A 25772-nucleotide genomic window follows, 5' to 3' on the forward strand; every position below is an offset into this window, starting at 1 on the left:
TCTAAACGCTTGGGGTGTCGAAATCGGTATTTTAGTAGGCAGAGCGATTGTAAGTATCGACCTGACTTTCTCGAGTCTATTCTAGGATTTGGTGCAATGTGAACATCTGGTCTGTGGTAGATTTACGAAGTCTAAATCCAGGGCCCAATTATATCATTGACTTTAGGTATTAATCTTTCACACCGTGCCCTTGAGAGAGGAAAGGAGATGTTTTTCTCTGTAGTTTCCATGTACTGTCATGTCTCGTTTCTTATGTACATGGCATAGTGTGCTGAGGTTCATCGGATATGCGTCCTGATGCATACGTCTTATCAGCGTTTCGCCTCCGGTCTTAAATAGTTCAGCTGCTAACCCATCGACTCTTACTGCATTGTTGGTTTCCAGTCGGGTCACTGCTACTTGGACCTCATTCTGACTAGGCAGTATAAATTCCTTACCATCAACAGGGATTGGTTCTGCGGTATCCTTGTCCTCGCCATTAACGGATGCTAAAACCTGGGAAAATTGGTCTTTCCATATCCTAAGCACAATATCTGTAAGTGTTGCCAGAGTTCTTTCTTTATCTCTGCTGGAAGATGCGCCTGCACCAAACCCAACGTTTCGATGTTTGTCTTCTTTAGTAATATTTTCTGACTTCTTTCTGACACCATATTCTCAAATTCGGTAGCATGGGGACACTTTTGGTAATATCTACAGCTATCCCGGATGCTAATTATGGAGTCATAATGCTTGACCTGAAAATGAACTGAAGAAGAACCTGCTCTTTATTATATGAAAGGCAAATGTTGGGAGGCTTAGAAGGACGACGTTACGCTAAAGGTTTTCTGCTGTGGTTTGACAACTGTCACCTAAATATGTGTTACAGGTATTACATGGGGCTCTTGAGAAAGGTCGAAAAGGTGTAAAACATTGCGGCGGTTCTTGATTCTGCGTCGGGATAACGGAGAAGTTAATTTGGCATGCTGAGTGGAGTAGAGGTATTTCATCATCATATGTTTTACCTATTCTTTCTCTTTCCTTTTCTTCTTATTCTTACCAAGGTGTCGCAATGGGCCGGACTGGGATACGATCATCTTTCGGGGTGTGATTTGAATTTGCAATATTCTAATATTCTTTGGGCACATTTTCTTAGTATTCGACATAGATTTCGATTTTGATAACCGCTTGGTGGGTATTTTGGTTCACAAAAATATACCCACCTTGATATGTGGGCTGGCTATCCAAACTTGCTATATTTCCGGAATTTAAACCACTTTTCTCCCCAAAAGGATCTTGCCCGAGTACAGGCTGGGCCCGATAGTTCTTTGTGGCAAGACACGTGGTTTAGTACGCAACCCTCGAGTGACGCTAATTGCAGTTATTTAGATCCCTCACCATAGTCATGCTCGATTCAATTGCCCTTAAATTCGGCCTTCTGATCATGAGTAGTTTGAGCTGGAACAAAAAGGTTGCCTCAAATTTGATTATGACTACTTTCTGTGAACATGATCATGGATAGTCAAACAGCTATTGGGGCGGCCAAATTAGACCGAATAACTCTTACGCTACGTTTGGAGCCACTGCAGGGAAGGGTTAAATGAAATGGCGGACAACCATGCAGTAGGGGCCAGAGGTTTGTTGACGACAAACTCGAAACCCATCGTGGCAACGCGATTCGAGCTATAAACCTGGACAAGAGATGTGCATGTCACAAGTTGAAACAACTGTGCTGTCGGGACCACAAAATTTCAAGTAAAATTTCTTTCAGTAGAAAAAACTCCACAGTTTGGGATCATATATTAAAACGAACCTTAACCCACTCAGCGGGTACAATTGACGTGGATTAACCCATTAACGCCTCGAAGCCTTGTCCGTAGTATTTTTTTTTTTAATTTTTCTACAAGAGGTATGCTTCTACCGCTACTTTGCTCAATAATTAGTCAGTAAGAGGAAGCATGTAATCATTTAGTGGCAAAGAAGTCCCTTGGTAACACCGAAATCGCCACTGTAGCCTGCCCAAGGCAGTTTGCACACCACATTTTGCCTAAACTTTTTAAAATGTTTTTATTGTCTTGATTTTCTATTCTAAATATGGTTGCCCAAAAAGTAATTGTGGATTTTTCATATAGTCGGCGTTGACAAATTTTTTCACAGCTTGTGACTCTGTAATTGCATTCTTTCTTCTGTCAGTTATCAGCTGCTACTTTAAGCTTGCTTTAGAAAAAAAAAGTGTAAAAAAAGTATATTTGATTAAAGTTCATTCTAAGTTTTATTAAAAATCCATTTACTTTCTTTTAAAAAATCCGCAATTACTTTTTGGGCAACCCAATAGATACAAAAACCCATTGTTCTATGTTAGACGTAAAACCAAAAAACACAACAATTTTTTTTTTACTTTTTTGTTAAACACAATTTCATAAAAACTACATTTCTTTTCATTTCCAAGCCGGTATGTTTTACAACAAAAACATTTTTTTCTTAGTATTAAATGACTATTTCGCGAAGAAAAGTTGATTTTAATGGGTTTGACATAAATCGCAACTGTTCTTTAACGTAGTAGGCTTATCGCCAAAAAGTTTTTTTTAAGTAGAAACCATTAAATGCACCAAGACAGTGAAACAGTTTCCAGAAATCTCACTCCCAGGTGTTTTCAAAACTTTTTTGTTAGTATTTTTTAGCTAAAAAACTCGAGCTAGAACGTTGCTAAGATAGCTCAATTCTTGGATACTTTTCTACCCATTCTGCGTTAATGGGTTAAGGAATATTTGAAAAACACAGCATTCCTATCATTCGTTAGATAAGGTTAGGTTGAAAAGAAGGTGCGGATATAAATCCACCCCATGCCGCCATGGACATACACCTTAGCCGGTAATCGGCTTGTTGTGTGCCCTAATAACTAAAAAAAGCTAATCTCGAAAAAGGAAATCTAACTAAGGAATTCCGTGCTACTTACAAAATCCTTAATTGTTTTTCACCACGCCGCACATGCTCTACAAATGCTATAACTAGCCGCACCGATTTTGGATAAGTGACCTCGTAGTCCAATGTGTCCTGTTATGATACCGAAAGCTTTATTGACCTCCTGCTTACTTCCTTTCAGTAATAGCCGCGTTTTCTCACAACCCGGATCTCCCCATAGAATTTGGGTCGTCGTACCGACCGTTTCGCTATTCCACTGTGTTATTGCGCGATCGTCGACCACGCCCTTAACTCGGACGGTCTCGCCCCAAAAGGCTTCGGGTTAACCAAGTTTATTGACGGCAGTCCTATGGCCTTCACTGCCAAATCGTCCGCTCTTCCTTTCCCCCTTACTCCGCTGTTTTCCGGCACCTAACCGTTGCAGATCGTGCCATTCTAAGGAAAGGCGTCGATCTCCTCCTCACACTCCAAGACTGTCCTGGTTGTTATTGGCCTGATGGCCAGTTTACTGTCCGTAAAGATGTTCACAATCGACGTCCTCGCGTTAACACTACACCACCTCACGCAATTCGTGATCGCCCGAATCTGCGTCTGCAGGCCCGTATTACGGCCAGGCAGTCGAAAACAGATCTCAGTCCCTGGGTTCTCAATGTAGACCTTCAATGTCGCCTCGATTGTACAGTGATAGTATAACATGCTCCTATTCCCCTATCGCCCTTAGTTTCATAGCCGCTGTGTTTGCATCACACTTAATCTGTATGTTTATGCGTCGGTTATCCATAATAGTCTTTAGTGCCCTAGAGGGCGTGGTCCGCATCGCTCCGCCTATGCCAAGACGTTATGTTTTCTGAAACTTTTGTATTATGCTAAGGTTGCACTTTTGCTCCATCCCAGTCAAACCAACTACTGAGGCATAAGTAAGTATTGGTAATTTTAAGCTCCTGTAGAGCCTCGGATTCAGGCCCCATTTCAAGCCTACGGCCCGTCTATATAATGCCCAACATCTGTGAGCCTTCTCGGCACGCTCCTGAATGTGACACTTCCTATTCAGCTCCCTGTCCAAGATCACTCCTTAAAATTTTACCATGTCAAATATCGCAATTGTTCTATTGAGGAAACGTGGTGCTTCAAAGTGGCCCACCTTCGTCTTCCTCTTCAACAGGCAGATTTCAGTCTTCTCTTTGTCAACATTGAGACACCTAGGTCTAGCCCAGTTGTATACCATCTTCAAGATCCTTATTTCCCTTCGGATCGTTACCTCTTAGAAGTATTATAACATCGTCTACGTAGCAGACAGTTTCAAATCCCTAATCAATTAGCAGCCGTAATAGGTTATTAATATTGGTCACCCATAGGAGTGGCGATAAATTGCACCCCTGTTGCGTGCCTTGTGCCACTTTCTCCCTTATATGTATCTCATGGGGAGAAGGTGGCACATACCTGACAAAGATTTCTTTTTAGAATAGATTGAGCGCACAACAAGCCAATAGCTAGCTTAGCTGTGTGTACGCAATCCCAAGGAAAGAGTTACCCACGCACTCTATTTGTATACCCTCCGCCACAGGATGGGTTTATACTAATTTCGTGATTCCGTTTGTAATACCTCGAAATATTGATCTGCGACTCCATAAAATATATTTATTAGGGTCGGTTGATTTTTGTTTTAAATTGTACAGCAAAAACGTAAACTACATAAAATTCTAAGGAATTTCTCTGAACAAACCATGTATCTAAAATAAAATCCTAATTCGCGCTTCTTAACTTGAAAATGTATATGGCCGCCTTTGGATATAGATGCCATAAAAACCGTTCCCCCGATTTGGCATCTTGAGTCTTTGGAAGTAATTTTTGTTCGATTTTGCTAAAATGCACGTAAACTTCTGTTAAGACTTGAAACAACTGTGCCAAGTACGGTCCAAACAGGTCTTTAACCATGGACGTAGCCAGAATTTTATTTGGGGGGGTGTACCCTACATTTTTTCAAAATCGAAAATTGCCAAAATTCTTTTAACCGTGAAATTGGAAAGATACCTCACATTTTTTTTTTTTTTTGAAAATTGTAATAGCTATAAGGCGCAGGAACTACATTTGGTAAAAGCCGAATTCTACACTGATTGCCAACACAGAGTATATATCTTTTGGAAGTTGTATTAATGGCTTCGAAAGGTATACGACGGCAACGGCTCGTGCTGCTGCTCCGTGAGCTCAAATTTGCATTAACAACCAAAAATACCTTCGAAAAACTCTAGCTCGAGTTAGGAAAGAGGTATGATAATGAAATTTGGATTGGTGTAAAGTAAACGACTGAAACCAATTTTTCTCGTCATGTTTTTAGGGGAAATTGGCTTGTCAAAAGTCAGCAATTTTTTTTATATCCCAAAAATCAAACGAACAAATCTATCTAAATTCTTAGGAGTGAGATTTCTGTCTTGTTGCACTTGATGGTTTCTATAAAAAATAAAAAATAAAAATTATCCTACTTCTTTTGGCAGCAGGTTCTATTTTATGCCATTCTATTTTAAGTCGAGTTTTCTTCGCTAAATGTTCATAAAATATTAAGAAAACTACTTTTTGCTGTAGGGGTTTAGAAAATAAAAAGATTTGTTTTCAAACATTTTCAAAATATTTGAAAAAAATGGTACTTCAATATAAATTCTCTAAATTATGAATATGCCCCATATCACCCAACTGTAACTGTACGCAATTTTAATAGTCATAAAATATGGTCATAAAATATTAAGAAAACTACTTTTTGCTGTAGGGGTTTAGAAAATAAAAAGATTTGTTTTCAAACATTTTCAAAATTTTTGAAAAAAATGGTACTTCAATATAAATTCTCTAAATTATGAATATATTAGCATATGCCCGGTCGCTTCGCTGCTCCCGATGATTCACCTAACTGTAACTGTACGCAATTTTAATAGCTTTAGCCTTTTCCGTAAAGAAAGAACATTTAGAAAGTTTTAGTGCCGAAATGTACGAATTAAAAAAACTCTAGTCGACCGATAAATACTGTCAAGGTGTAACTGTATCGCAATTTTGAGATCAATTCGTAAATAAAGTACCATTTTGTACGTTTTAGTACCAACATTTCACATTTGGTACAACTTATCCTATATTTTTTTCAAGACATCAATAATTTTCAGCAATTTTTTTTATTTTAGCCTTCTCCGTTCACTGTTAAACTAAATGAGATATTTCGTACTTTTTGATACCAAAATGTACGATTTGTTAAAAACTGCTTAGTCAGCCAACATATATTTCTTCAGAGCTCTAGTTCAATCCGTAAAGAAAGTATGAAATGGTACCAAATACGGTACTAAACGTAAGTTTCTTCCGTTTCCATTACTATTTTTGATATTTTTTCTATTTACCCCCTTTATTTCGCAACAACAATAATTTAATCTAAATCTTGAAGTCCTATGCAAAGTTCACATATTTCGAACCAATTTTGGTACTTTTATGTTTCTCAATGTCCAAAAACTCTTTTGGCATCCCAATTTCGGTTGCCATAGTGTACCCAAATTTCAAAGCTCTTCCGATACTATTTTGGGAAATTTTTGTCACTAGAACTTGTTTTTGTGAGACGCTCTTTAATTTGAGCACAAAATCATAATTCCAGCCCCATCCGATCCCGCTGGGTAAAATATCACCATTTCGTGCTTCTTAGTACCTAAACGTACGAATATCACAAAATCCCATATTATCGCTGCCTACAGCCCAAGACCCACATTCGTGCCAAATTTCATGACTCTAGCTTTATCCGTTTGGGCTGGGCGTTGATCAATCAGTCAATCACACGTCTCTTTTATAAATAGAGATACAATTTCATAAAAATCGGACAACGGAATTGGGGCTCAGTCGTAATGGGTTAAAATTTTGTCTTTAAAAATATTTATTGAAATTTGCCTCTGGACAAATTTTTGGGAAAATGCTGCTTGGGACAGATAAGCATAAAAAAAGGCTTTAAAAATGTTTATGCAAAATTTAAATTTTGGTTTTAAAAGTAATTCTCGAGGTTAGGTTGTCTTAAGAGAGTATTTCGCTGAAAAAGAGTCCAGTCCATTTTAGTATTTTTTTTTTTTAAATTTTGTCTTTAGAAAAAATTTTAAAGAAATTTTATCTAAAAAAAAAATAACTTCGAGAGGGGTCCGGCCCGTGCTGAAGTTTTGTCATAAGATAATATTACACTGAAATTTGCGCACGGGCCCGAAGCGCCCTGGCTACGTCCCTGTCTTTAACCTAATATGGCTCCCATATAAATCGATCGCTCTATTTCACGTCTAAAGCCCCTTAAAGCCGCAATTTTTGTTCGATTTAACTGAAATTTTGCACGTTGTGCTACGGCTTGCAACAACTTGGCCAAGTACGGTCCGAATCGGTCTTTAACCTGATTTAGCTCCCATATAAACCGATCTCCCGATTTCACATCAGGAGCCCCTAGAAACTGCAATTCTTGTCAGATTTACTTAAAATTTTGCACGTATAGTTCTGGTAAGACTTCCAACAACTGTGTCAACTACCGTCCAAATAGGTATTTAACCTGATATAGCTCCCATATAAACCTATCTCTCGAATATCCTTGTTTGCTCAATCTAATCTAACCTGATAGATAAATTCTCCCCATTCACCTAAAGACACTATGGCACTATGTTCGTTTTCGCGTTGAAAATCTATACTTTCCGCGATTATTATTTTTTTTTTTTTTTTAGATAAGATATTGAAGCAAAAAATCTTACTGATGTCATTCAAAGGTCATTCCCTCACTGCTAATGACAAAATTTATGTAAGAGTATTAGGTTATCATTGAAATTTTGTAGTATTCCTAAATGTAGTCGCGAAAAAATATTGATTTCCAACGCGAAAAGCGAACAGTGCCAGCCTTTACATTTGAATATGAGCTTCGAAGATTCTAATCCCTCTTCCTGTTCAACAATGATCTGAGCTTAGATCTAAATTTCTTTATTTCCCTTTGTAAGTGTTGCTGTACAAAACTTCAACTACACCCCACGTCGTATGTTGACTACACGATACAACAATCGTTAAAATACATACATACTTGTGTTAAATTTTCATTACATGTTATTCATTAAAGCGTCTGTCCGTCCGCCCGTTGGTATTACTTCCCATTTTAATTACACACGCATCTCGCCGCACGAGCATGCATTCATTAATAAACGAGAACGTCGAGTTTCATTACCACAATGTTCCTCTTCCTCTCTCAATCGCTTGGCTCTTAACTAAACACTCCGCAATATTCGTACCAGAGACTCTCGCAAGAGAGCAAGAGATAGCACTTTTTTCAATTCCATTTTGTTCTAAGGCAAATTTATACAAAAACCTGCTTAATCGCACACACAATGTCTGTCCGTCCGTCTGTGTCTTTTGGCCATTCGCACACGGCAGTTTGTTTCGATCACTTTGGCCATCAACAGTCAGTCTTAGTTTAGAGATCGCGTTGAAAGGTTGTGCGAGGGAATTCGATCGCGTACGTTGTGCGATGGTGATGACCACACAAACTGCCACAAGAAAACCAAATAACTAAAACGAGAAGAAGAAAAACCACACGAACTCTTTTGTGGTGGTCTCTGAAATATCCAGTGCTCTTAGTATAGTCTGGTTTTTGCAAATAAGAAAAAACAAAACCAGAGTGGCTTTAAAAGGTTCTTATGGTGCCAGATGTTAGTGTCTCAGGTTTAAATTCGTTTATGCAAAGAAAAAATTAAAACTTTTTGGAAACCAACAAAACAAATCCTAAAAAAAAACTTTTAACCAAGTCAAAGTTGTGGTCAAGCTGCTGCTAATAACAAATCGCCTTCCATCACCAACCACAAAGACCATAAAATTCCATTTAACTTCCTAAATTTGAGCATTCATTAAAACTTTTAGTGTTTTCTCGCCCTTTAAACAAACAACCGAAAGCAAATTACCAACAAGCAAGCAAAAAAGAAACCATAACAACAATATTAAGTATTAAATAATTTCTTTTGTAAAATTATGCAAATTACTTAAGTGCTCATTTAAATAGTTTTCGCAAAACAGAAAAAACCAAAAAACGCTGCTTAAGAAATAATACCTCCCCACAACGTGCTTAACCAAACAAAAAACAAACGAAATTAATCAGCAGTCACAGTGACAGTTAAGAAAAGCACCGCTTTGAAAGCCGCAACCGAAAAAAATAATTTTGAATTCCGGCTCAAATTTCTTTTGTGTGTGTTTTGTGCGCTGAGCCTGCGCTTTGGCTTGTTTGTTGTTGGCTCACAAAGAAAAAGAAAAGTGAAATTTCTTCTCGTTTGTTTTTTTTTTTTTTTGTTTTTGTTTTGCCGCCTTGGTCCAGTAACTGTGTCAACAACGTCTCTACCCTACAACACTATCTTGATGTGGATTAATTTTTGCAAATATTCAAATCTTAAGGTAAAGTTCATAAATATTTATTTCTTAATTTAAGTTTTTATTTATTCGTCTCGGTCATAAATAATTCACAGCTTCTCAATAAGCAAAAGAAAATCGATAAGGTTAGCTGCCTTAATGAAAGGCATAATGAATTAAAAAAAAAAAACAAAATTTTATTTTGTTGACCCAAAAGATATGAGAGGGAGAAATTTTAGAAATATTTTTTTAAGAAAACAAAAATATTTTTTTCTTGTTCGAAATAGTTGAAATGAGTTAAATATTGAATAAAATATTTACAAGTAACGATTCATGCTTTGCCTTACTATGAATAATGGGCGGACAGACAAAGTTTTTACCAAGAGATTGGCAAACTTTATGCTCCTGATTCGCAACTTACATGCAATAAGCAAATTTCGAACAAAATGACCGAAGGTCGGAGAGACCATGTATAGAAAGAGATTAGCCAACTCAATGCTAGTGGTGTATAACCTGCACACAATATTTTGTTTATTATCGACCGAAACTAATGTTCTAATCGTAAATCTTCTTATATATAAAAATCATTTTGTGTTTGTTTGTAGGTTTGTTTGTTCCTTATAGACTTAAAGGCGGCTGAACCGACTTTCTTGAAATTTTCACTGATGATGCATAATGATCCCCTGGTGAAAATAGGGTACTACATATTTTGATATCTGAATGGGGAGCGGACCCTCCCCCTTACCCTAATTTCCAGAAACGCCATATATCGGAGATGGGTGGCGCGATTTAAGCCAAATTTTGTAGGCTCTCTTATAGTAACCTAAAAACAAAAATGTTGGTATCCAAATTTCGGATGGGGTACCTAGGGGGACTGCCCACCCCAAAACGTACCAAATATATATATATATACCAATCACGACAATATGGGACTCAAATGAAAGGTATTTAAGATTAGAAACGTATCTGATATCGAATTGTCGGACCAAATGTTTGGGGGACCACCCCAACCTCCAAAACACCCCTAAATCGGACATATTTACCGACCATGGCAATATGGGACTCAAATGAAAGGTATTTGCGAGTAAAATACGAATCTGATATCCAAATTTGTGACAAAGTTTCTGGGGGCCTAAATAAAAGGTATTTGAGTGTAGAATACGAATCTGACATCCAGACATGGGACCAAGTGTTTGGGGGGCCGCCCATCCCCGAGAACATACCCCAAAGAAGAAAAATTTACGACCATAGCAATATGGGACTCAACTGAGAGGTCTTTGGAAGTAAAGCACAAATCTGATATCAATGTTCGGGAAAAGTGTCGATGGGGCCAACCCATCCCCATAACATCACCCAAATAGGAAGTATTTGCTGACCATTGCAATATGAGGCTCAAATAAGAGGTATTTTAGAGTAGAACACGAATCTAATATATATTTTCAAAGCCATGTCACTGAGTGGCCGCCCCATCCCCCAAAACACTCCCTGTACTGGTCGTGTTTGACGACTATGAACAAATGGAGCTCAAATGAAGGGTATATGGGAGTAGACCATGAATCTGACATCAACATTCGGGACCAACTGTCTAGGGGACGTCCCACAACCATATCAATCCCCACGTAAACCGTATTTGCTCACCAAGACAATTTGGGTCTTCAAGACAGTGGAGCTCGATATTCATAGTTTTTAGGCTCCATACCCAAAACCGGACATATTTGCTGGCATCTTCCATAAGGGGTTTAAGTGAATGGTATTTGAGATTAGAAAACGAGTTTGACATCCAATTTTGAGGCCAATGGCAATATGGGTTTCAAATATATGAGAATAGAGCACGTTGCTGATATATTTTCAGGGCTTAGTGTTTGGGGGACCACCCCACTCACCAAAACAACCCTAAATCGGGCATATTTACCTACCATGTCAATGTGGGGCTTAAGTGAAAGGAATTGGGGGGTAGAGCAAAAATTGATACCCACTTTCGGGACCAATTTTCTGGGGGTCTACGCCTTTCCCAAATACCCCACAAACAGCAGTTTTTTACTGACCATTGCAAAATAAAGGTATTTGGGAGTAGAATACGAATTTGATATCCAAATGTAGGACCATGTATTTTTAGCAATATTTCGACCATGCCAATATGTGGCTTAAATGAAAGGTATTTGAGATTAGAAAACGAATTTGTTAACCAATCTTGGGGCCATGTTTTTGGGAGACGCCTCATCCTGTAAACTTCTCTTAAAACCAATTTCAGTATGGGGTTTAAAAAAGTGGCATTTAAGAGAAAAGCACTATGCTGATATTTTTTCAGGGCCAAGTGTGTGGGGGACCACCTCAACCCCGAAAACACCCCTAAATCAGACACCATTAGAATATCGGGCTGAAATAAAGTATTTTAAGAATGGAGTACCCCTTACAGCCAAACTTAAATTCGTAGACCAATAGAGATGGCATTCAGAAAAGGCACTCATATTGTTAAACTGTTTGTCAAGCGATATACTATTTTCGTAGCATGGTATTTTACTTAATGCTCTTTAATTGTCGAAAATAAATATTCGAATAAAAATTTTGTTTCGTATAAAGTAAAAGAAGGCGCAGCGGAGCGGGCCCGGTCCAGCTAGTCTCTTGTATATAAAATTCAACTTGTGTTTGTTTGTTTCGTATAGACTCAAAAACGGCTGAACCGATTTCCTTGAAATTTTCACAGATTGTGTATTTTGGTCTGGAAGGAAACATAGGCTATATAATTTTTTTTATATCGGGAGGGGGCGGACCCTCCCCCTTACGCCAAAAATACTACCCAAAAATAAAAGTGGACCGATCGCGACAATATGGGATTCAAATGAAAGGTATTCAAGAGTGGAGTACGAATTTTTACCAATGAATCGTCATATCTGGCTTCTGTATTGCGACAGTTCAAATCTTCGATTTATAATCATTTTAATTAATTATTGGTTTTATTTTTTTATAACTATTAACTTATTTATTTTATCAGTAACTTTGATTAAATTTGTAAATTTTCTTTAAAATTTATTTTTCTCTTTTTTTAATTTTCTTCTTTTACCTTTTTTTTACTTAAATATTGTATCAGTAACTTTGCTTAAATTGTTAAATACTTTTTACCAATTATTGTTCTATTTAAATGAAAACTTGTTGAACTCATTGTATTTATCAATTTACTAACCCATGCTTCATATAAGACATTGTATTTTGTATGGGATTTATCATAATAATTCATAATAAAATCTGGGTCCAAGTGCCTGGGGGACCGCCCCAAAACTCCTTAAAATAGGTTTATTTGACGATCATGACAATATGGGACTCAAATGAAAGGTGTTCGGGAGTAGATTACGAATATGGTCAGGAAGTAGGAATAGGCTTTGTAATTTATTGATTACGGAAGGGGGCAGACCCTTCACCGTTACCCCAAAAACACCACCCAAAATCAAAAGTGGGCCGATAAGGACAATATGGATATCAAATGAAAAGTATGCGGGAGTAGATAACGAATCTGGCATACAAATTCATATCGAAGTATAGGGGGTCACCCCACCGCCACAAAAACGCCCAAAATGGGCACATAAGCCAATCACGGATATATGGGACTCGGTTTGTTTGTTCCGTATAGACTGAAAAATGGCAGAACCGATTTTCTCGACATTTTCGCATATTGTGTAGGCTGGTCTGGAAGGATACATAGGCTATCTAATTTTTCAATATCGGAACGGGAACGGACCCTCCCCCTTATGCCAAAAACACAAATGAAAGGTATTGGAGACTAGAAAACGAATATCATATTTAAATTTGGGTCCAAGTACCCAGCCCCGAAACACCCCTCAAACGGTTCATATTCACCGGCCATGACAATATGGGGCTCAAATTAAAGGTATTAGGAAGTGCAGCACGAATTTGATATCCATATTTGAGTCGAAATGTCAGAGGTCCCATCCCTCCCCCAATGAGAACATTACCATAAAGAAGACCATTACCACCAGGAACCGAGAAGGGGCGAATTCTCACACATCAATGAGTGCTTTCCGATTCAAGTTTAAACTCAATGATAAGGGTCCTTTTTTATAGTCGAGTCCGAACGGCGTCTTGCAGTGCGACACCTCTTTGGGGAACAGTTTTTAAATGACCATGAATGGCATTGTACCTCGCAATGTCGCCAACCTTAAGAGGGGATAAACACCGCTTTGTCCGATGTTGTCGCCAGGATTCAAACACGCTCAACGTCATAGGCTAGAATGGCACGAATTTGATATACGCATTCAGGACGGAGTGTCCCCACCCTAAAAAAAATTATAGAGTTTAAGAAGGCGCAGCGGAGCGGGCCCCATACATACAGTCACATTTTCATTTTGGGCATCGCTGTTCTAGGGCCTCAACATGACAGAGAGAGAGAGGTTTATATGGAGTTATATCAGGTTAAGGATCGATTCGGGTCGTACTTGGCTTGGATGTTGCGGGTAATAGCTGAAATTTCAGCCAAATCAGAAAAGAATTGCGCCGTCTAGGAGTTCAAGAGGTATATTCGAAAGATCACTTTATATCAGGTTATGAACCGATTTGAACCACACCTGGCGTGGATGTTGACGGTCATAGGAGAAGTCAGTGTGTAAAATTTATCAAATTCAGATAAAACAATACCCTGTACCACAGTGGTGGTGTAAGGTTTAAGGAGCTCAAGAAATCACCTAGGAGATCGATTTATATGGGAACATTGAACTAATTTTCCTATTTATGGCACTTGAATCCTTATAAACATGAAAGTAGACAAAATTACCTTTGAACCGATATATACATTAGGTCGGACAAGGTCGCAGGAACAAAGTTGTGCTCCAAGAAACACGTGGAACTTTCGTAAACTTTACACCAAAGACGATAAACATTAACACACAACATACCAATTGCATCCCTGTTGCCACTAGGTCCAACATTTTTCTTTGGGCTTTCCAAACTCATAGGCAAAAAACACCGTTTTGACTTTTTGTAGATTGCCAAGTTCAAAAATGGACTTTTCGTCTCTGAAAGTGGTTATTGCGCCCATCGCGTTACGGAAGAAAACCATACCAAATTGAAGCATTTGCTTTATATAAATATTGGTTTTTGGGAATTTGTGCTTTCAACACACAAAATGCACCCCCTAAAATTTCAAAACCAATATTTATATAAATCAAATGCTTTAGCACTGCTGTTATTAAAAGTTGTAAAAAAATCTCAGTCTGTAAAAAATTAAAAAAAAAAATTAACAAACTACCACTTAAACTGAAAATGCTAGTATACAGTATTTATGACGTTTTAAGGCTGCTTAAATTTTTTTATATCATGAAAACAGCAAAAAATTATTATTTGTTTAATAAATGGTTATTGCTATCCGATTTTTAGCAAATTTTCTGTTATTTCGGCAAAAATGTTTACTGTTTTTACTAATGAATTTCTCTGAGTGCAGTGGGCACGCCTGTGCTTAGATGGTTCAAATCGATTCACAATATACATTAGCTTTTATATAAACCGATCTTCAGATTTGACTCTTGAGCACCTTTATCGCGTAATTCTTATACAAATAATCAAATTTAACTTGCATGTGCACTTAATGGCACAGATGTCTGCCTGAATGGTCGTAAACTCCGACAACTTCCAGTGTATCAGAGTAGGCTCCTTATTCCGCCGCTGGTTCCACCTTGGCGTCGTTGGTAAAGACCACAGTCTCATAGTCCTCAAACACAGTATCCGACGCCCTATTATTTTTATCTTAACCAACTCACAGCGGATGTCCTCTATATATGCAGTACATTGCATTGCCATTTGGAAAATTAAGGATCGGAGAGGAGAAAGAGGGATTAGTGTTTATTGATGTTCTGGGCGCCAAAGTTAGCCGGAAATTGATCCTATGTAGGAAAATGCATTTTACCGGTTCAATCATAGCCCGCTAAATAGGCCAGTCGATTACAAATATGTGTGAGTTTCTAAAAAGTCTTGTGTTCATGGAGAACACCCTAACATAAAGAATCATGTTCATCCCAACACACCATGAACATGCCAATAGAAAAATACAATACGCCTTATAGTCATATATAGATTATACATTTATACTCGTATTTCTGACATGGTTATCATCTCCTCATAATGACAATACAATTTACTGTAGTCAGTCACATATATATATACATATATGACTCGAAAAAATTAACAAATTTGCAAGATAAAGTGAGCGTTTGCGTCAATCATGATTCATTCATTTCGCAATAATGTTTTCAATGTTATTGATTACTTAAATTCATCGATATTTCAAAAATTGAATTAAATGTAAACCGTAAACTACTTCTCCACAAAAGGCTGCACTGTAAATTGTTCACCATGAATTGAGTTTCTTATAAAATATTTAAAATAACCGGTACGGAACATTACCTTTAATACATTTAAAAAAACGCAAGTCCTAGTGAAAAGTATGAAAACAACATCTAAATTCTGAGTTGTACTTCCAGAGTAACCGGTTACTTTATGAAGCATCTAATAATTTCAATCGTTCTCAGATCCCAACACCTAGCATCCTTTCCTCAATCGACTTCAACACATGCATTACCCATCTTGAAAATATCTACAAAATACAAATGATTTCTTTCTTTTCTATTGATTCTTGTAACTCTTCACGCAAAGAAAATATAAACACGAATTTTTTTTGTGTGCTTTCAAACATGAAGTAATATTTACAGGCAATATTTTCTGCCTTCTCTTCTTTTTCTTCTTGAGTTTGAACTATTTGTTTATGCAGCTTTAAATGTAAATTTTTGTTTCGGCATCATGTGTGTTTGTTTATTATGAAGTTTTTCGAATTTTTTGTGCTTGTCTACAATCGATATGCCTGAGTAACTAAAATGTTGCACATGAGACCACTTAAGTGGCAATGATGTTGTTGCTGAAAATGACGTTGATGATGACTTCGTAGAGGTAAGGATGGTAAATACCAGTTGATGAATTTTTCTGAAGTGTGCGGGACAAGGTTGTTGGCTTCAGTCAAAAAGAAGTTTCATAGCTTCACTGAAGTGGCTACCGGTTACTAAAGCATAACCAAAAATTGAAATAAATATAGACACAACTTCAGAGACCTAAAATGAGCAAAAAACAAAACAAAAGAAGACAAAACGTATCCAACATCATCAGCAATCACATATGTACAACAACAACAACAAAATCGTCTTCCTGTTGCACTTAACTTCACAAAAGTGACCACAAAACGAAAACGTTTGTTTGTAGAAGTGTTAATAGTGGAAATTTTGTAGATCTTCCTTCTCAACGCCATTGCCACAGTCATCATCATCGGCAGCATGAGCAAAGCACCACCATGGGCGTAGGACAAAGGAAAACATCAGCGAAATGTAATTTTTCACAAACATTTTGAGCAAAACTGTACAAAACCAAATATGTTTTACATAAAATATTGACTATAAACAAGTAAAAAAGCATTAAGTTCGGCCCGGCCGATACCCCCCACCTCAGGTATATGTGTAAACCCCCTTTCGTCAAAATCCGATGAAAATTGGATAACTTATGCACCCAAATTCGACACGGACATGGAGTGGTCTTATAAATAAAAGTAGCTGTTGAATAAAAGTCGCTGTATTTCAAATTTCAACAAAATCGGGGAATAAATAAAACTTTTATGGGCTTCAGACCCTTAACCGGGTCCGATCTGAACCATATTTGGGTCAGAGATCGGAAAGCCATAAATTACTCACTATTTCAAATTTCAAAAATCGGATGAAAAATTAAGTTTTTATGAGCACTAGACCCATTGTCCGAAAATGGGTTTATATAGCAGCTATATCCAAATATGGTCCGATTTGGCCCGTTCAAGAACTTAACCATCACGCATCAAAAAGACATATCTGTGCCAAATTTTAACTCAATATCTCAATTTTTGAAGGCTGTAGAGTGATTACAACATACGGACGGACAGACACACGGACATAGCTAAATCGTCTTAGAATTTTACGACGATCCGAAATATATATACTTTGTAGGGTCGGAAATTGATATTTCGATGTGTTGCAAACGGAATGACTAACTGAATATACAGTTAGTCATAAGACTTTTGAATAAATTTTGGCGAAATTTCTAAAAATGAGAAATACATTTTTAGTGAAATTTTGAAAAGCATTTGGGCAATAGTATTTTGTTTTAATAGTTGGATGTCTTCATTTGGAAGAGATAAGTGAAATGAAGTAATTTTCTTTCTTGCTGCGCTACAAAAAGAAAATACTCTTAAGAGCATAGCTTCATCCAGAAGACATATCATTTTTGACAAATCCTACTGACGAGTTTGGTGGTACCAAACGAAATCGCTATCTAGGAAACCAGTCAAATGCTATTACAAAACAAAATCACATTTTCTGCCATTTTCTGCCTAACTTCAATCACATTTTCTGCCTAACTTCAAAAAGTTTTTTTTTTTTATTTCTACAATACTCGTAATCGAAACAGATAAACTTACGGTTTGCAACCGGACAATATCGGATTGTATGTATCGAATAAATCTTCAAACAAAGTAAAATTGTGTTAAAAATTGTCATTCAAAATTTCAACATTAATTTTTCTTTAAATTTAAAAACAAAAATATTTAAAAGCAAAAAACATGAAATTTATTCAAAATTTTATAACATTTTCTAACATTGCAATAAAGTAGCTCATTTAAAACAAAATACAAAATTTTTATACCAATTAAATCTTCCCAAAATGTTGAATAAACATTAATTTTTTTCAAAATTTTCTATTATATATAAAAAAAATTTTTATACATGTTATTTTTGCGGGAATATTTTAACATAAATCTACCTTTATAGAAAGATTTTTACAAAATTTCATTACTACAAAAAATCTTAAATATATTATTTAATAATTTATTATTTTGAAGAGCATTTTAACAACATTTAATTTTTTTAGAAAATGTTGACAAAATGTAGTTTTTATTGAAACAACAACGAGAGCCGTTGCCGCTGTCTAGCGTTCGAAGCCTTCAATGGGAGTAGTGTAATTTGTGCAGACAGAAAATTTGCCATTACACAATAACACATGCATTGGGAAAACTACAGCCAATAGATAGGGTTGTCGAGCGTGGTTAATGTGGTATTTGTATCATAGAGGCGTTTGCGCAATAAATTCGGTACAAGTTCAACATACCAACGTACCCTAGAAGCCTTCACACCTACTATAGCTGATGAGTAATTGTAACCAAATAACGAAATTAAAAACTAACATTTTTTCAAAACTAAATTTTATTAAAATTTTTAATAAAAAACTTTGCCAATAACATTAATAAAAATATAAATAACTTTTGCGAAAGGTTTACGCAAAGTAAAATTTTTTTCTACAAAAACAAAATTTGGAAAAAAAACTCAGATTAATGTGGTATTTGTATCATAGAGGCGTTTGCGCAATAAATTCGGTACAAGTTCCAACGTACCAACGTACCCTAGAAGCCTTCACACCTACTATAGCTGATGAGTAATTGTAACCAAATTACGAAATTAAAAACTAACATTTTTTCAAAACTAAATTTTATTAAAATTTTTAATAGAAAACTTTGCCAATAACGTTAATAAAAATATAAATAACTTTTGCGAAAGGTTTACGCAAAGTAAAATCTTTTTCTACAAAAACAAAATTTGGAAAACAACTCAGAAATTTATTAAAATATTTTATGATGACTTAAATGTCCTATACAAATAACACTGGTAAAAACTTGCTGTAAAAAATATTTTTTTCCAAATTTGTAAAAAATAACATACCTGAATTTTCCACAAATATTTTTTTTTTTTTAATTTCTAAAAAAATATTTTCCAAACTTTGTACCAAAACGTAAATTTCCGAAAAAAAAATCGTCAAAATTAAAACAATAAAATAATCTCAGAAAATTTTGTTAAAATATTTTATAAAAAATAAAAATTTGTTTAAAAATAACACTTATAAAAAATTGCAGCAAAAAAATAATGTTTTTATTATACACCGCTTTGGACCGTACTTGTTGGAGGTTTTTACAGAACACTACATGCTAAATTTCAGCTAAATCGGACAAAAATTGCGGCTTCCAGGGCTCAAGAAGTCAAATCGGGAGATCGGTTTATATGGGAGCTATATCTGAATCCAACGACCTATATCAATATTAAGTATCTGTGCAAAATTTCAAGTGGCCAGCTTTACGCGTACGACCGCTATCGTGATTTCGACAGACGGATGGATGGACGGATGGACGGAAGGATGGATGGATGGACGGACGGATGGATGAACGGACTGACGAGACGATCAAGAATATATATACGTCGTTCGACTCAGGTGTTATAAACGGAATGACTAGATTAGTATACCCCCATCCTATGGTGGTGGATATAAAAAGTTTCAATAAAAATGTAGAATTTTTCATTTGAAACAATTTTGTCTATTTTTTGGAAACAAAATTACAATAACAAAACATTGCCAAAATTGTATTTAAAAAAATTTTAGAAAATAAATTTAAGTCGAAATCTAACTTGTGTGAAACTTGTGTTTGTTTGTTTGGGGCTTTGTAAATTTGCTTGTTTTGTATAGACTCAAAAACGACTGAACCGATTTTCTTGAAATGTTCACAGATTGTGGTCATTCCATTAACCAACAGGGGCAACTTCTCTCATATCAATGAGTGCTGTTCGGTTCAAGTTTAAGTTCAATGATAAGAGGCCTCCTTTAAATAGCCGTGTCCGAACGACGTGCCGCAGTGCGACACTTCTTTGGGGAGAAGTTTTTTCATGGCATAGTACCTCACAAATGTCGCCGGAATTAGGAGGGGATAACCCAGACGTTCAGCGTCATAGGCGGACATGCTAACCTCTGCGCTATGCTGGCCTCTTCATGGAAGGAAAAATAGGCTAAATAACAGTTTTTGATATCGGAATATACTATATAATTCTTTTGAAACCAAAAACACGAAATTGCTATAAAACTTTGGGGTCCAATAATCAGGGGGACACCCAACTCACAAAATCCACGATCTCGTAATCGATAGGACAATACAGGTATCAAATGCAAAGTAGAGTTTGACGCCCCGATGGATATAGGGTACCCTATTTTGTGTATCCGAAGGAGGAGCGGACGCTACCCCTTACCGCAATTTTCGAAAACGTCAGATCTCTGAGATGGAGGCACCGATTTAAGCGAAATATGGTTTGCATACTTATAGTAGAGCAAAAACACGAAATTGGTATACAACTTTGGGGTCCCCAAAACCCCCACCCAAACGTACATGTTTATCGATTGCACAATATGGGTATCGATTGAAAAATATTTAAGAGTAGAGTACAAACTTGATGTAAAAATATATCGACCTAAACACAGGTCAAAAATGTCTTTAAATATATTTTTTTCGATAACAATAAAGTTGTCTAAAAACTTTTTACAAAAAACTTGAAAATTTTTCAAATTTTTTTAATAAAATTTAAGATCAAAATATTTTCTATTTAAAATAATGAATTGTCAAAAATTAAATAAGTTTTTTTTACAAAATTTGATATAAAAACTAAAGTTAAAAAAAAAACTTTAAAACTTTATAAAAAAAAAATCTATAAAAAACACTTTCAAAATATGGTACAAAAACCAAAAAATATCTAAAAAATTTTCCAAAAATTTTCTTGGAAAATTAAAAAATTATTTTGCTTTTTAAATTGCCCTTTGACGAAGAGGTCAATTTTTTTCAAATTCACAATATTCTGCCCAGAAGATGAGGATCGATGACATCTCGAAATACTGGCAAAAATACAAAAGAAATAAAAAATAAAAAAACAACAACATTTGTTTTTAATTGCATGACCTCAAGTCGAAACTAACGCAACTTTGTTAAAAAAATTCTATAAAATATAACATTTGAAAAAATTTGGTATGAAAATTGATACCAATTTTGTTATTTCCTTAACAATAAAATGTTGTCAATATTGCCAAAAACAATAAAATTCTTTCGATTTACATATCCATGCATTTAATTAAATTAGATTTTCAGTAAATATAAAATTTTGTTAAAAAAAATGTTTTTTTTTTTTTCTAAAAATATGTATAAAAATTAAATTAAATCTAAATTTGCGCCCTTCTCATTCAATCGGTTCACTATCACGCCACTGGTCACATTACACAGCAAAACAATATGATTTTTATTTACTCGCAATTTTGCCCATTGCCCTTGCCTCCAACAACGTTTTAGTGTTTCCTGAGATCTCTTCTTTTAGTGGCAGCGACAGCAGCAAAACTATCTTCTTGACTGGACTGAATTGGGGGCTCCTTAGTCTTCAACTGAGTGGCCGTGCCTTATGCGAAATGTTTTCATTGAAATGCATTCTCAGATTGGATTTCTTCTTCAAAACAAAAAACCGAAACTAAACACTTGTGTTTCCAATGCTTTATGATGTGTTTTGTTTTTGTTCTTCCTATGCGATTTTTTTCCTCATTGCAAGTTTTTTTTCGCCTTATTTTCTCCATGTTCAGTCTGAGAATTTTGAATGAATTTTTTTGTATTGTCGTTCAGTCGCTTGGTTGGTTGGTTTTAGTTTTCGTTTGTTGGTTAAAAAGTTCTTTTTCTACATACACTCGACATTCACATACATGAAGACGGAACATTCACATTCCTGAGAATCTGCAACTCCAACAATTCCGAGCGAATCGTATCAGCATTGCAACTGAACCCCCGCCAACGCCTCATATGTCCATACATACATACATACATACATACATACACACGTATATTTTTCTTTCCCTCTTACCTATCAGCCAGCAGTGAGTCCATGTGAATATTGAAGTAAAAAAAAAAAACATACCATATATGGCATTGCATTGAATGTAATGTTTTACATATGGTTTTAAGTTCTGTTCTCTTCTTTTCCGCAGATCCCGGAATAGTGTAAAAAACAATGCCATGTTTTATTTAAATTAAAAAAAAACGAAAACAAAAATGAAAAATTTTAAGAATGGTAGTATTTTTCCACTGCTGCCATGCATAGAGAAAAATGCTAATGCAGAGCTTCCCTAGTGGCAACAACCTTGAAAACAAGTCAAATTTTCTTAATGGTCTTGCAAATAGACTCATGAGGGTATGGCATAATTTTTCCATATGGGTAATCATTATGCGAACAATGGGATAATGGTTACTTTTTCTGGAATAAATTATGATGTCGGGAAGAAACAGCTCATGCAACAAATGCAAAGTATCCTGTTTTGAAAGTAACCATTTGGGGCAGTCAAAGCGATTAATGCATTAACTTACAAATATGTTGAAGGTAATAAAAGTTGAACATTCAATTAAGTATTGAACTTCAGCTGACTGAAAACCCTTTGCGGTTGTTTAAAAAGCTAATCGGATACGCACTCTAGAAGTAAGTAAATTTTTCCTAATGGATTTAAAAATAAAGCAACAAAACTGAACAAAATTAATTGTACAGTGAAATCCTGCTCCGAAAACCATTCAAAATAACGGTTCTTTTATAAACTTAGGGTTGGTATTCTATTCGGTTTTGACAACTGTCAAACTCTATTTATTGTAAAAGCTAAAAACATTTGAATAGGCGCCCCTGTAGTCGAGTTGGCCTTTGGTGTGTTCAATTCCCACCAAAGGCTTTGTTCTGGCGCTACTGTGGTACCACAATGGACTTAAGATTATCTAAGCCTAAGTCTGAAAAGGACAGCCACTCTTACCTAACCTAAAAACATGTGAAATAAAATCAAGTAAGAGCGTGCTAAGTTCGGCCGGGCCGAATCTTATATACCCTCCACCATGGATCGCATTTGTCGAGTTCTATGCGTGGTATCTCTTTTAAGGCAAACAATGAATACTGAATAAGAACTGTTATGCTATTGGAGCTACAATATATCAAGTTATAGTTCGATTCGGACCATAAATGAATGCCGAACGTTGTAGAAGTCATTGTGTAGTATTTCAGTTCATTCGGATAAGAATTGCGCCTTGTAGGGGCTCAAGAAGCACAATCGGGAGATCGCTTTATATGGGAGCTGTATCAAGCTATTCATCGATTCAGACCATATTAGACACATATGTTGAAGGTCATGAGAGATGCCGTTGTACAAAATTTCTGCCAAATCGGATGAGAATTGCGTCCTCTAGAGGCTCAAGAAGTCAAGATCCCAGATCGGTTTATATGGCAGCTATATATATTTGCGCCATACTTAGCACAGTTATTGGAAGTCATAACAAAACACATCATGCGATATTTCAGCCAATTCACATGAGAATTACGTGCTCTATTGGCTCAAGAAGTCAATACCCAAGATCGGTTTATATAGCAGCTACATCAAAACATGAACCGATTTGACCCATTTACAATCCCAACCGACCTACACTAATAAAAAGTATTTGTGCAAAATTTCAAGCGGCTAGCTTTACTCCTTCGAAAGACGAACGGACAGACGGACGGACATGGCTAGATCGACAAAAAATGACACGACGATAAAGAATATATATACTTTATGGGGTCTTAAACGCATATTTCGAGGTGTTACAAACAGAATGGCGAAATTAGTATACCCCCATCCTATGGTGGAGGATATAAAAATCCTGTTTGTTTCTCTTTCGAGACGAGCAAATGGAAAAGGAAAGCCAGAGATCGCAACACACACCAATCACCGCGGGACGAGTTTCGTAATGTGGTTTTGAACTATTCATCAGCTATTTAAGGGGTATGCCGTACTTATATCGAATTTATTGTGAAAACGCCTCTGTGATATAAATACCAATACCGCTGTACCCCTCCTAATGCAGATTTTTTATCTACACAAATTACACTTCTCCCATGGTATACATATGATTCTCTGCATCTGTCGGTGGTTGTATTAATGACTTCGAATGCTAGACAACGGTAACGGCTCTCATTGTTGCTCCGTGTGCCCAGGTTCGAATCTCGGACGCGCTCTGCCGAATTTTTTCATTTTCAAGTTTTTTGCCTGTAGGGCGAAGATCATCAAATTTTACAACTCTTGGTTGTGACTCTTTCGAGACGAGCTCAATGGCCGTAGATTTTTCTTTGCAAATGGAAAAGGAAAGCCAGAGATCGCAGTTCCTGTTTTACGCTAATGGCGTAAAAGAAGCACTTCAAATATGAACGTAAGTTTTCACGTAATACTGATTAAAAAATTTATTATATTTTTTAAAAGTTTTTCGCAACTTTTTGGAAAACCATATAGAATACTCTGCTTAACCGATCAGTCCAAATGAAATCGTCAAATGTAAATCATCTTTTTTAAAGACCTAGGAAATAGACGAAAATATCATGATTAGAATCATAAAACATTAACGGTTCGTACTTTAGATAACTGGCTACTCAGTGAAAATTGACAGCTTTATAAAGACAATCGATTGCCATAACTCGAAAGACAATAAAAAATGGATATTTAGTTAATTTTCGAACTGCAACAGGCACATTCACTGAAAGCAATTCAAAATTACCGGTTAAAGTAACCGGTTATTGTGCAAGTAACCGGTTACCATACCTTAGAATGGTTTTGAAAATAAAAACAGATCTTAAGATAAATAACTGTACATTGAAATCCAGTAGGCATGTATGTGTACCCAAATCTTTCAATATACCGGTTATTTTATAAACTAACGGATAACTCCAAAGAAAAAATTAAAATTTGTATTCCTAACCAAAAATATGTGCCCCAAATTTTAGAGAATGCGTTCCAATATATTGTAAATTTGCTTCTGAGGTTAATATAATTTACCCTTATAAGTCCCAGAAGTCGTTCAGCATGGCCAATTCGTTCATTTCTGCTCTGATAATTTTCAAAAATGGAAATATTGCCCCAAATTTTATCATACTTTCAACATAAAAACAAAATATTCTGCCTTCGTTCGTTTTTTTTAAATTGATGACATTCTCACTTTCTTTATGGTTTTTTTTTTTATGAAAACTTTTACTTTTTAGTCATGGGTGATCAATGAACTCCCTGCCTACGAAAATTCGAAAATTCAAAGATAAATAAACCGCAAAAACAAACGCCAAGCTCCGGCCATCACTAAAAAATTCTCAATCGCATGTTGAGATTAGCGACAACTTTCTTCTAAACTTTAGTATGTTAAAAATTTGCATTTAAAAAAATTCCTTTCTCTTTCGCTTTGGCTGCGGCTTAAGAAATTCGTATGTGGTGAAGATCATTTCATTTCTTATTCGCCTACCCAACCAGCCAGCCAGTCAGCAAACTAACCATCGCGATTAGCATTGAAAATCTTTGGTGTGGCTGCTTAGCCGTCTCAATGGTTGATGGTCTGACCAAATATTTGTGTCATTCGAAATGATAAAAATCCCATTATCCATTGGACAAATGTAGAATTTTTAATTATTTCTACGCTTTGCGCCCAACATGGACTGCAAGATACCGTTTTTTCATTTGGCGTGGTTGTTGATTTGATTTTTATGATATTTGTGAAATTCTTTTTTTTTTCTTCTACAAAATTAACATATTGCTCTAAACGCGTTATT

The 25772-nt window shown here is 36.0% G+C and overlaps 1 protein-coding gene across 1 annotated transcript in view; it reads left to right on the top strand.

Moving 5' to 3' along the window:
* Positions 1-8296: 8296 nt before the first annotated feature.
* The window catches only part of LOC106085592 (pro-interleukin-16), a 93205-nt gene continuing 75729 nt past the window's right edge, over positions 8297-25772 (top strand). The window contains exon 1 of the mRNA XM_059370950.1: positions 8297-9312. The gene's annotated coding sequence lies outside the window, so the exon portion shown is untranslated. The remainder of the gene's footprint in view (positions 9313-25772) is intronic.

This window comes from Stomoxys calcitrans, chromosome 1 (assembly GCF_963082655.1).
Source record: "Stomoxys calcitrans chromosome 1, idStoCalc2.1, whole genome shotgun sequence".
NCBI classification, from domain to species: domain Eukaryota; kingdom Metazoa; phylum Arthropoda; class Insecta; order Diptera; family Muscidae; genus Stomoxys; species Stomoxys calcitrans.